This window comes from Lichenostomus cassidix, chromosome 1Aa (assembly GCF_008360975.1).
Source record: "Lichenostomus cassidix isolate B80296 chromosome 1Aa, HeHo_3.0, whole genome shotgun sequence".
Lineage (NCBI taxonomy): Eukaryota > Metazoa > Chordata > Aves > Passeriformes > Meliphagidae > Lichenostomus > Lichenostomus cassidix.
Genome location: NC_139480.1, coordinates 52,829,995 through 52,840,637, shown reverse-complemented (window position 1 = coordinate 52,840,637; position 10,643 = coordinate 52,829,995). Strand labels below are relative to the sequence as shown.

General features: G+C 42.2%; 1 long non-coding RNA gene across 2 annotated transcripts; it reads right to left on the bottom strand.

Moving 5' to 3' along the window:
• Positions 1-3,109: 3,109 nt before the first annotated feature.
• LOC146443870 (uncharacterized) lies at positions 3,110-10,058 on the bottom strand. Of its 2 annotated transcripts, none has more exons than XR_014849347.1 (3): positions 9,942-10,058; positions 4,184-4,582; positions 3,110-3,421 (listed from the first exon to the last, which is right to left on the bottom strand). It is a non-coding gene; the product is annotated as an uncharacterized LOC146443870 (long non-coding RNA). The 2 variants fall into 2 exon arrangements; XR_014849346.1 differs by lacking the exon at positions 9,942-10,058 and adding an exon at positions 7,592-7,779.
• Between the last annotated feature and the right edge of the window lie 585 nt (positions 10,059-10,643).

Genomic DNA, 10,643 nt, shown 5'->3' with positions numbered 1-10,643 from the left:
AGTATGAGCTGAGTATAACCTACATGTTCTTCACTTGTATCAGTGGGAATTTACCTCCTCTCATATACATTACTGTCCTTCATAAGTTATTTAAGCATTAACTTCCTAACTACTATGCTCCCAGAAAGGTGGTGGATGCCCCATCCCTGGAAACAATCAAGGAGGGTCTGATGGGGTCCCAAGCAGCCTGATCTAGTTGAAGATGTCCCTGCTCATTGCAGGATTGCTTAAAGATGACTTTTAAAAGATCCCTTCCAATCCAAATGGCTCTATGATTCTGTGATATTCTGGATTGCTGCTGAAGGCAAGGCTTTCCCTTATAAGGCAAGACTCCAGCTGTGGTGGCACATTTGGGCAGCAAGTGTGCTCTGCCTTTCACACATACACCCAAATCCATTATCCAGCTTCACTTCTCATTCATAATGGAGGGTCTTATGTTCAAAAAACATGAATGTTTACTAAGCTGCTTAGGTATTTACCTTGGGAATGGCGCTGAAACCCTAAGTTTTTCCACAGCACTGCTGTGTGTTCACTACAGGCTGTGCTGAATAGGTAGCCTGCATTATTCTTGTCAAATTCAGTTTTCAAGTGGCACACTGTCTTTGACCAGATCTTTGTTTACTCCTTCCTGATGTGATTTTTACCTGAAGAAAGAATTATCATTTTCAAGTGATGGGAAATAGCAATAAATGGCTCCTGGCAATTAAAAAAAAACCTGTGTACAGTTTCTTACACTGCAATTTCCCACGGTGCAATTTGCATCCACAGACTGAAACTGCAGTGACTGATGCAACTTCAGGTGCTTCTTTCTTCTTCAAGAGGGTGGTTTCCAATTGAGAGCTACAGCTGTTACTACCAGATGTCATCCCTCAGTACCAGGGGCACACTGAGCATAAACTCCATTGCTTTTCATCTACCTGCCACAGGGATGAAGTAGTCTCAGGTTTAAATATGGATTTGAATGGATTTGGTTAAAAAAGGATACCTTGTACCCTAAGTAAATAACATATGCAAGGAGAATGCAAATAAACAGAAGAAAGACTGGCACTTTGACTGTAATAGGGAGTCTGTTTTCCTCCCCAGTTTGAGGTGCTGCATGATCCAACCTTTGTAACTCTTGCTTAAACTAGCCTTTAATTACATTGCCGCATTTGCAAAAGCCAGGCACATGTCAAATGGGGCTGTCAAAATTTAGCAAGAAATTCAGCCTGCCAAATTTTGAAAATTTGGTCTGAAAGGGAGTGTTCCCTCTTGCCCAACAAACCAAGTCCATTTCTAGTTCTCTTACACCCGGCTTTGATTTCTCTTGATTTATATCAGCATCACTTTCCATGCTGTTATATGTAAATGAAACTGGAAAAAGATTAATGAGGTAGGACAATTTGGCTTAATAGATCTGGCTTTGGAATTGGGAAACCAGTACCCACATTGCCTGTGTATGTGCCTTCCAGCTACTGAGAATGTAACCTCTGTGTTGGGAATAGGACTGCATTAATATGTGCTAAACCTGCCTTCCAGATTGCTGCTGGTGTTGGCATTACAAAAGAAAAACTGTAGGAGGAAGCAGAACAATACTTACTGGACTATTTGTCACATGTTTATTTGCAAATACTGTAACACCATCCACTTTTTGCTCTATGACAATTTATGTCAGCTAAGTACTTGAGCAGTATCTTTTTCTTCCTGTAAATGTCTAGCGAGATATTGCCCACTAGACCATAAAAAATTTTAGCTTTAAGTGCAAAGCCTCAAGCAAAAAAAGACCTGTTGGTGTATATAATTCCTTGTGGTTTGCACAAACTGGGGGAGCAGTTAGGTCTTGGTCTGCTTTTAGTTCCTTCTCTGTCAAGGAAGGCAAAAGAGAATGAGAAAAACAGAAGCTGTATTTTCTACACATGATGTTGCACTAACAATAATGAACACAGAGGTTACATTCTGTGGTCCTTTCAATCTGTTGTTATATAGAAAAATCAAAATATTGAAATATAGAAGATGGAGTACAAGTCAAACAGTTTCTGAGATTTTAACTGGATCTTATGAGCTGCTGCAAGGATTTTTTAATCACTCTGTAGATTGTACTTGCAGATTCAAATCTGCTTGAGATACACTCCCCAAAGAACTCATGAAAATTACATTCTTGAATTCCATGTTCTCATCTATAGCCTGTTTTCTGGTAATTTTAAGAGTTGTTTCAAGATTTAAGGATCATTTTACACAGTCTTTCTCTATACTATACCCTTTTCTAATTGTGAAATGTAGATTTGACAAGCTTGGTTGCATTCGTTGTTGGTTTGCAGCAGCCCTTGGAAGATGTAGCTTACTTTGTCATTCCAGGAAACTACAAATTAATCAAACTTACTTGACATCAGGAATGTTTTTTTAACAAAAGACAAAATTTTTCAACAGTATTAGGACTGTCTCATAATCTCAATTAAAGCAGATCTTTTGTGTACATTAAACTGTAACCATTTATGTTCTGAAGCAGATCCCACAAAAAGCTAAAGAACAGTTTCAGATGGCCATTCCACCATACTTCCTCTTGGTCAGTTATCTCCCTATCTCCTTCATTCCCCCTATATCAGTTGTTTGTTCTTGCTAATTTGCTTCTGCACCAGCTCTAAGTGCCTCTTTGAGAAGGCATCTGTGCAAAGTATTTTTAATTTTCCATGGGTCAGACAGCCTTTGGGGTATTGTTGCTTTCACAACTTACCCATTGCTAACATATTTTCCCTGAAGATAATGGTTCGTTCACCCCTGGCAACAGGAGAAAGTTCCACGATTACCAATGTTTCCATTTTAGAAAACCTTTTGGCCATATAAATGAGGTCAGAGCTGCAACATGTGCTGGAGGAAGACTGGAGGGCTGCCTGGTGCTAAAGCAACAGGGCAAGGAGTCTGCTGCCTACAAAGGCTAAGAGCAAAGGAAAAGGACAAGGCGTTCAAGGAGAGGCAAGGACAAGGGGGGCATTCAAGGACTTCACAGCATGCAGCTGTCAAGGACCTCCTTAAGAAATAACCTCTCATCATGTCTGGTTAGCAAATAGAAAGGGGAACCTTTAGTCCAGTTGTTCCTTCTCCTAATCTCAGTTGTTACTAAACATACCTCAACATCTGTAACCATGAGATGTGAAATGCAGTCATGAAGAGGATGCCTGGAGAGCTCTGGATGTGGAAACATTTACTGTAGGCTGCAGCATGCTCTCCTATTCACTTGTCTGTAGCAAAGGTGGTGATCTGAGATCTGCCAAAACTGAGGGAACAGCCCAATAACATTTACATGGGCTGAGAGAAACTGTATTCACGTTTGTGGCTGCTGCTCATGACTGAATCTTGGTATTTCCAGAGACTGCACCTTGCTCTTTGGGGCCAGGATTTCCATGGCTCCACACAGAACAGCATTCCAGTAGTACTCAGAAGAAGGCTGAGAAATACAAGCAGACACAAAGGTTAGAAAGTGTATTGCATAATGTGAAGCATAAATGTGTCCATGTAGTTAAGCCATTGATGCTGAGTTTGTGATAAAGTAACACTTCAGTTTATAAACTTATGATGCAGAGAAAGACCTCAAACTATTTTGGTGCTTATGTTTTTAGTTGTTCTGGATATATCAGTATCTGTCTATATCTACATTTCTATTTCTATTTCTATTTGTATCTATATATATCTATATATCTATATCTATATCTATATCTATATCTATATCTATATCTATCTATATATCTATATCTACATCTACATTTACATCTACATCTATCTATATCTATATCTATCTATATCTATATCTATATCTATCTATCATCTATATCTATACCTATATTTATATCTATCTTTGTATTATTTTTTGTGGTATAATGGTGGTAGGCAAAGCCACACGGAAGTCTGTGAGTAGAGAAATATCAAAATACATGCCCTAAATTATGCTAGAGAAACCATTTATCTTGATGATACACTGAAAGTTCCTGTCTATAAGGCGTGATTATTTAGCAGAACTTTGAAATACCCCCATGAAATCATGCTAAGCTTATAGTTCTGCTTGGCAAATTTAATGCAAAATAAAGATTAACACTACCAAGTGTGTTGCCTTTTTGTTTTCTGAATATGCAGAACTTGGGCTTACACTGATCTTGGCAACAAATAAGATTAAAAGAGGTCATCTAAAGATAAGATTGCTTATCTCAACTACCTGTATTCTTTCTTCCTCCTAGTCTCCCAGTTAATCTTCACTTATACTCTGCATGCCTAGCATTGGAGGGGGAGGGCAGTAAAGCAGTTGTGTTCCTTCTGAATTAGTGTAAATGATCTCCTCCCTTCCACAGAGCAGCCAGAGATGATGGAACACTTTAGCCGTGGTAGGAAAATGTCTCTTGCTGAGTCTGGAGAGTAAAAAGGAAGAACTTGCTGCAGGAGAGTGAATCCTCTGCCTGCACGTAGCGCAGTCCCCATGAGCTTCCTGTGACGTTGCTGTGAATCCTGGGAATAATCAGTATTAGCCTCATCTCTTGTGCAGCAGGATACATATTATCCCCTTTTGGAGGTGGCAAAGAAGGGGTTGATCTGCTGGCAGTCAGGACATCATCTTTTGCTGAAAGGAGGAGAACAGTGCAGTTAAATGTGACAGGGACTGCTCTCTGGGTATTTTAGGAAGGCTGAGTGGAAATCAGTGGGCAGCAGGTTGGCAAGAGGTGACAGCATCCTCTGGAAAAGAGGTGAATTGAATTAGGGAATTTTCTTTTGCAGAACTTAATTCAGTGAGATGAAACTTCATTCTTTGCTTTTGAAATGGACTGAAGCAAACAAACCTTGTTTCTTGGGTTGACCAAAGTGAATATTTAGTTAGGGAAAAGACACGGTATTAAGCCCTATTTTTGGAGTAATATTCATTTCACAGGACAATTCAGGACAGATATATCACTGTGGGTAAAGTTGAAGTTAAGAGTTTCTCTGAATTCACCAGCTAGGAATTAAGATCAGAGTATGGTTGTTTCACAACATAACTGACATAATTCCACAGCCAAATTCCCCACAGCAAGCCAACATTCAGCAGCTGGGAAAGTGGGGGAAATAGTAAGTGTAGGGAGGTGGTGTGACACAGTGACCTAGATTAGTAAACTTGAATGAATTAGGGAAGGGGAGAAAATTATTTTGTGCCTTTCAAGGACATGGACAACTTCAGGCCTGAGAAGATGACAATTAGTGTTTTGTACAAAAGTAAAGATAGTTAAAAATGTAACCAGAGTGGCCCTCAGCAGCATCCTCTCCAGTGGAGCAGAGGTGGGCAAGATGTCAGGACTCCTGTACAATTTCTTGTATAAATTTTATACTGTTTTTCTCACTGGAAAACATCACTGAAGTAAAGGGAACCACTCAAAATAAAAGTATTTTTCACGCAGAAAAGTTTACTGTTTTCTAAAACTAAATGCAATTTCACCAGCATATTTGGAAAGTGAATACAATGATTTGCAGCAGTTGAAGAACTGGACCTGACAATTATTTTAAAATCACAATACCAATAGATAGGGATGTGTTGATGTATAATGCCATTTCAACAGCTGGGAGCCCACAATAACTTTCTTCCTGATTGTAAGTAACAGAATCACAGAGGTTGGAAAAAATCTCCAAGATCATCGAGTCCAACCTGTGCCTGATCCCCACCTTGTCACCCAGCCCAGAGCACTGAGTGCCACATCCAGTCATTCCTTGGACACCTCCAGGGATGGGGACTCCAAACCTCCCTGGGCAGCCCCTTCCAGTGCCTGACAGTCCTTTCCATAAAGAAATTCCTCCTGATATCCAACCTGAACCTCCCCCAGCACAGCTTGAGGCCATTTCCTCTCCTCCTGTCCCTGTTCCCTGGGAGCAGAGCCTGACCCCTGGCTGTCCCCTCCTGTCAGGAGCTGTGCAGAGCCACAAGGTCCCCCTGAGCCTCCTTTGCTCCAGGCTGAGCTCCTTTCCAGCTCCCTCAGCCCCTCCTGGCTCTCCAGACCCTTCCCCAGCTCTGTTCCCTTCTCTGGACACTCTCCAGCCCCTCATGTCTGTGCTGAGGTTCCAGAACTGGACACAGCACTCGAGGTGTGGCCTCAGCAGTGCCAGCACAGGGGACAGTCCCTGCCCTGCCCTGCTGCCACCCCATGGCTGGGACAGCCCAGGTGCCACTGGCCTCTTGCCCAGCTGGGCACACCTGGGCTCAGTCCAGCCACTGTCCCCAGCACCCCCAGGGCCTTTCCCAGCTTTCCAGCCCCTCTGCCCAGCCTGGAGCTGCAGGGCTTGGGCCCAGAAGGGCAGGGGCCAGAACCTGGCCTTGTTGAATCCCATACCATTGGCCTCAGCCCATGGATCCAGCCTGTCCAGGTCCCTCTGCAGAGCCCTCACATGCTCCTTAAACTTCTTAGGATTCCTGGTTAACTGGGGAGTTTAACAGGTTCTTGGTTTCTGCTGTACTGATCATTTGCCTACTAAACTATTGGATCATATCTACATGAAAATGAAACCAACCCATCTGGGTGAAAATCCAACCAACTAAACGAGTTAGGTATGGTGGTATTCACCATTTCATCAGCTCTCTTGAAACACTTTATCCCTTGGGGTGAAATTTACCTAGTGTTAATGTTGTGTCTAAATTTCCTGTGCAACATTTGGGAAGAATGGTAAATTCTTCAAAATGGGATTCACAGCAGCCAGGGCCTTGCACAGGTGGCTGCCTAATATAACTGACAGGAGGATGAGGGGGACAGATATTTACTTTGACCCAAAGAGAGATGTATAGCTTATGTGTCTTTCTCACTGACCTTAACATCCTTCCTCTACAAAGAAAGAGCAAAAGCTCTCTATTCCTCTTAAAGCAGAGCTACAGGACAAAGAGCCTTCCCCAAATCCCCCTTCTTGCACTTTAATTCAGTGATTAAAACAAGTCCAGGCTGAGAAAGGTCACTTAGGACAACTCCTGGAACACAGTGATGAAACTGTAGCCAGCTCTAATGACTTCAGCCACTCTCCTCAGTTTCTGGAATAGCTGCTCCAAACTTCCAACTCCACAAATAGGAACTGTGGAGACTTTTAGGGAAAAGGCAGGCTTTCTAAATAGTCTCTTTCTTTCCTCCCAGTTTTTAGGAAGCCTGGTGGCTATAGAATGCGTTTAGTGTGACAGGCCACAATGGGCAGTGGCTGGTTGCCCAACACCTTCACAACACAAGGGTACCTTTCATTAAGTCCCCCAAACCTCCAGTACAGCTGAGTGAGCAGAAAGGTCCCCAAATGCTGTGCAGCACACAATGAACATCGCCCCTGCCTAGGCTACCACCCCTCCCACCTCTGATCCCTCAGCTCCCCTCTGCCACGTGCCAGGGAATGGCTTTCCCCAGGTCACCTGGCTTATGTAAGCCCTAAGGAAGCTTTTCCATGGTAAGGCCACGGGTGGTTTGCTGTTGAGCAGCAGAATGCTTTAAGTACAGAAACACAGAGGGAAACAGAGGGGGGAAAAATCTGCAGCTTCTCCAGCCAGTCCATTGTGCATTGATGCTCCTATGAGCACAGCCACAGGTGGCAGAGGGCTGGCACTGACTGCCTAAGTTGGTATTGCTGCCCAAAAGCTCACCAGAATTTTTTGCTTTCCAAGGCAAACTGCATGAAGTCCTTTGGGCAAGTTTCTGTGGCACTTGGGAAGTCCTTGTTCCTTTTGTGCTGGCATTGCACGGTCCTGTCACCCAGCCTGTGCCTTGGTTTAGCCATCTGCAAGGTGCAGCTGGCTTAGTATAACTTTCTTCCCTTCTTCAACTGGAAGGAAAAAATCCAGTAACTTCAAATCCCTGGTATTTAAAGAAACAAGAGAAACAAGACTACTATAACCAAGGCCTATATTTATGCACAGCCCGTATGTTTACATCCCACCCACACACTCTGTTGACAACATCTTCACCTATGTTCAGCTCCATAATCTCCTCTAGAATTTCTTAACGCATTTTCAAATGTTAAGAAGGTGCTGATGCATGCTAAGCAGCTTACTGGTCTCTGTGTACACAAACAATCATTTCCTTTTATTACAAATATTTGTTTCGCACTGTTCTCCTGAGTTTCCACCTCTCGGGGGTGCTGAATGAAGGAGCAGCTGTTTCTCTGCAGAATGGAAACCTCTGTAAGGAGGTGAATATAAAAAAAATCATGTGTATTTCCTGGCTAATGGATCACTGTGTGCAAGACAAGATTCAAATGCAACAGAACTCTTGGGAAATATTCTGCCAGAGAAAATGTTCCTTACGTACATATCTGTATCTAGAATAATTCCCTAAATATTATTGGTCTTAGAGTTGGGAAGACAAGTACCTAGTCTTTAGAGCAATTACAGGTTTGTTTTCTTAGGTCAGGAGCAAGGAAGAGACTTTGCTGAGAATCTGTCTCAGCAGCTGTTAAAAGGAGCTTATTATTAGACCTTGTTCTATTAGGCCTTAGAGATGCAACACAGTTTGCCACCTAGCAGTTACTAGATAAAGTAACATCTATAACTGTACTTATAAATAATAATATAGCTAAGGTAGAAATGACATAGCTTCAGAGAGAAAATTATTGTCTTATACCAACAGAAAAGGTGTTTGTGCTCTACAAGATTTGAAGAATCTAACTCTGGAGGCTATCTGAACTTCCCCCCCAGTTTGTTAGACATACCCTTTTATCTTTGTTTTGTCTTTAAAGACAACATATCCTTCAAAAGCAATTAATTTAAAAAAAAAAGCTAAGGTTGCAAATTAGCACTGGGCATGGTCATTGCTCTATCTCATTAGCAGGATATATAAAGCTGCATGGAATCTTTTGCAATAAACTCTTGCAACATACATACCAGGCCACAAAGTTATGAAACAAAAATAAGCTGAAAATATAAAAAGACCATGTTCATATGAAATAGTTCTAGGCTATTTGTTCCATGCAATAGTTTTGAAATTATGAAGAGTAAAGGTAATGGCTTTTGATATCAGACTTGAGAAGCAAACTTTAAGTGTCAGGATTTTTCTGTTTGACTTTGAGAAGGAAAAGCACAGATCACACCAAGGAATTTCAGATAGGAAAATTCTTTGCTTCTCCTACCTGAACCAGTTACACTGGTTTCGAGCCACCTTCAGATATGAAAATGTGCTGAGTGCTGGAGACTTTTTCCAATAAATTGACAAAGCAAGCCTCTGGTGCCAGCACTCAGTCACTGCTTTCAGTCCTTTAGCATGAGGTGGACAGCTGGACAGCTTTTGATGATCAGGGAGTGTTTTACATGCACTGTGTTTAACCAAACCCTGGCCAGCAGCACAGTGATGCCCAGCATGTGCCCCTTCTATGGTGCTCCTCTCTGCCAGCTGTCACAGTATGTTCTTGAGAGAGATCGGTTTGCAAACAAATTGGCCAAAGGCAAATGTGTTCAATATGGGTTTTTAATTAACTCATCTTTTGTATTATCTTTTCTAAATTTGCATTACCACATTTTTCCCTCCCGCATCACCCAGAGGAAGAAAGGGCTGGCAGCAGAATTAGCATTTCAACAGCCAGAATTTTTAGGACATGGGATGCACGTAGATCTGAGAACCTCCCCTATATTTTAAGGTTCAGCAATAGTCACAAAATTACATGCAGAGAGAAAAAAAATCCCCACCATGTGCCTGAGTCTTTGCTGGTCAATATCACTGGTTTGAATAGTACTGGAAGCCAACAATGGAAGAGGAAGGATGCTTGTGCCAAGTGTAGCTTCTCTGTGAGTTTTACAACAGATTGTATTGAGTTCAGTTGTTGTTGCAAGCTGACTGAAAACCATTCAAACTCATTTTGGCAGGACAATTTCAATCTCCTTTCTTTGTCCCTGCTCCTCAGTGTACAGCCCTGCCAGAGGCGAGCCTGCACATGGGGCCTTGGCTCCTGGAATGTAATGAATTCCTTGTCCAGGTTATGGTCTGTATTTGTCCTCAGCTTACCTCCCTCTGTAACTCAACACTTCTCCATTCCTGCCCTGAGGTTCCTCGTGCATTTTAAAGAGGAAAATCTATTTAACAGTCTTCTGGCTACTGATCCAGTAGAATTTCCCTTATTGCATCCAGCCCTGGTAGGATTATTACACAAAATAAGTAGAATCAATATCTGCTATTGATTATAATTTCTGTGACAAATTAGCATCTTCAGAGGAACATAAACAGCAGTTACCCCAACAACAAAGACAGCAGAGCTCACATTCTTTCTCCCCTGCATGCACTGAAACAAGAGGAGTAAACTTACAGCACCCCATTTAAGAGATCTCAAAGGGAGTGTAAGCAATCCCTTGGTTTTGCTCTTGGGATCCTTTTAGGCAGAGGAGAGCAAGGCTTTCTATCATGAGACAAGGCTGCATTACTCGCCAAAGGCACCTAAACTTTGCCAGCAAATGCTTTGTTTCTGCAGAAAATTTTCACAGCAGAGCATTCCCGGAAAGGTGTAAGGCAGAGATGAGTGAGGTTTTAATGTTTTTAGATTAGGTAGGTGAATATTCGACAAGGTCACTTGAAAAGGACACACACACACATGACAGACTGCATTGGCAAGTGCCCTGGGCTCCAGAAATTCTAGCAGGTACTTTGTTATCCTTCTGGAGAAGTTCTGGGTTTTGATCTGGCATAGCACTCAGTAAATCAGACTTCCCCTCC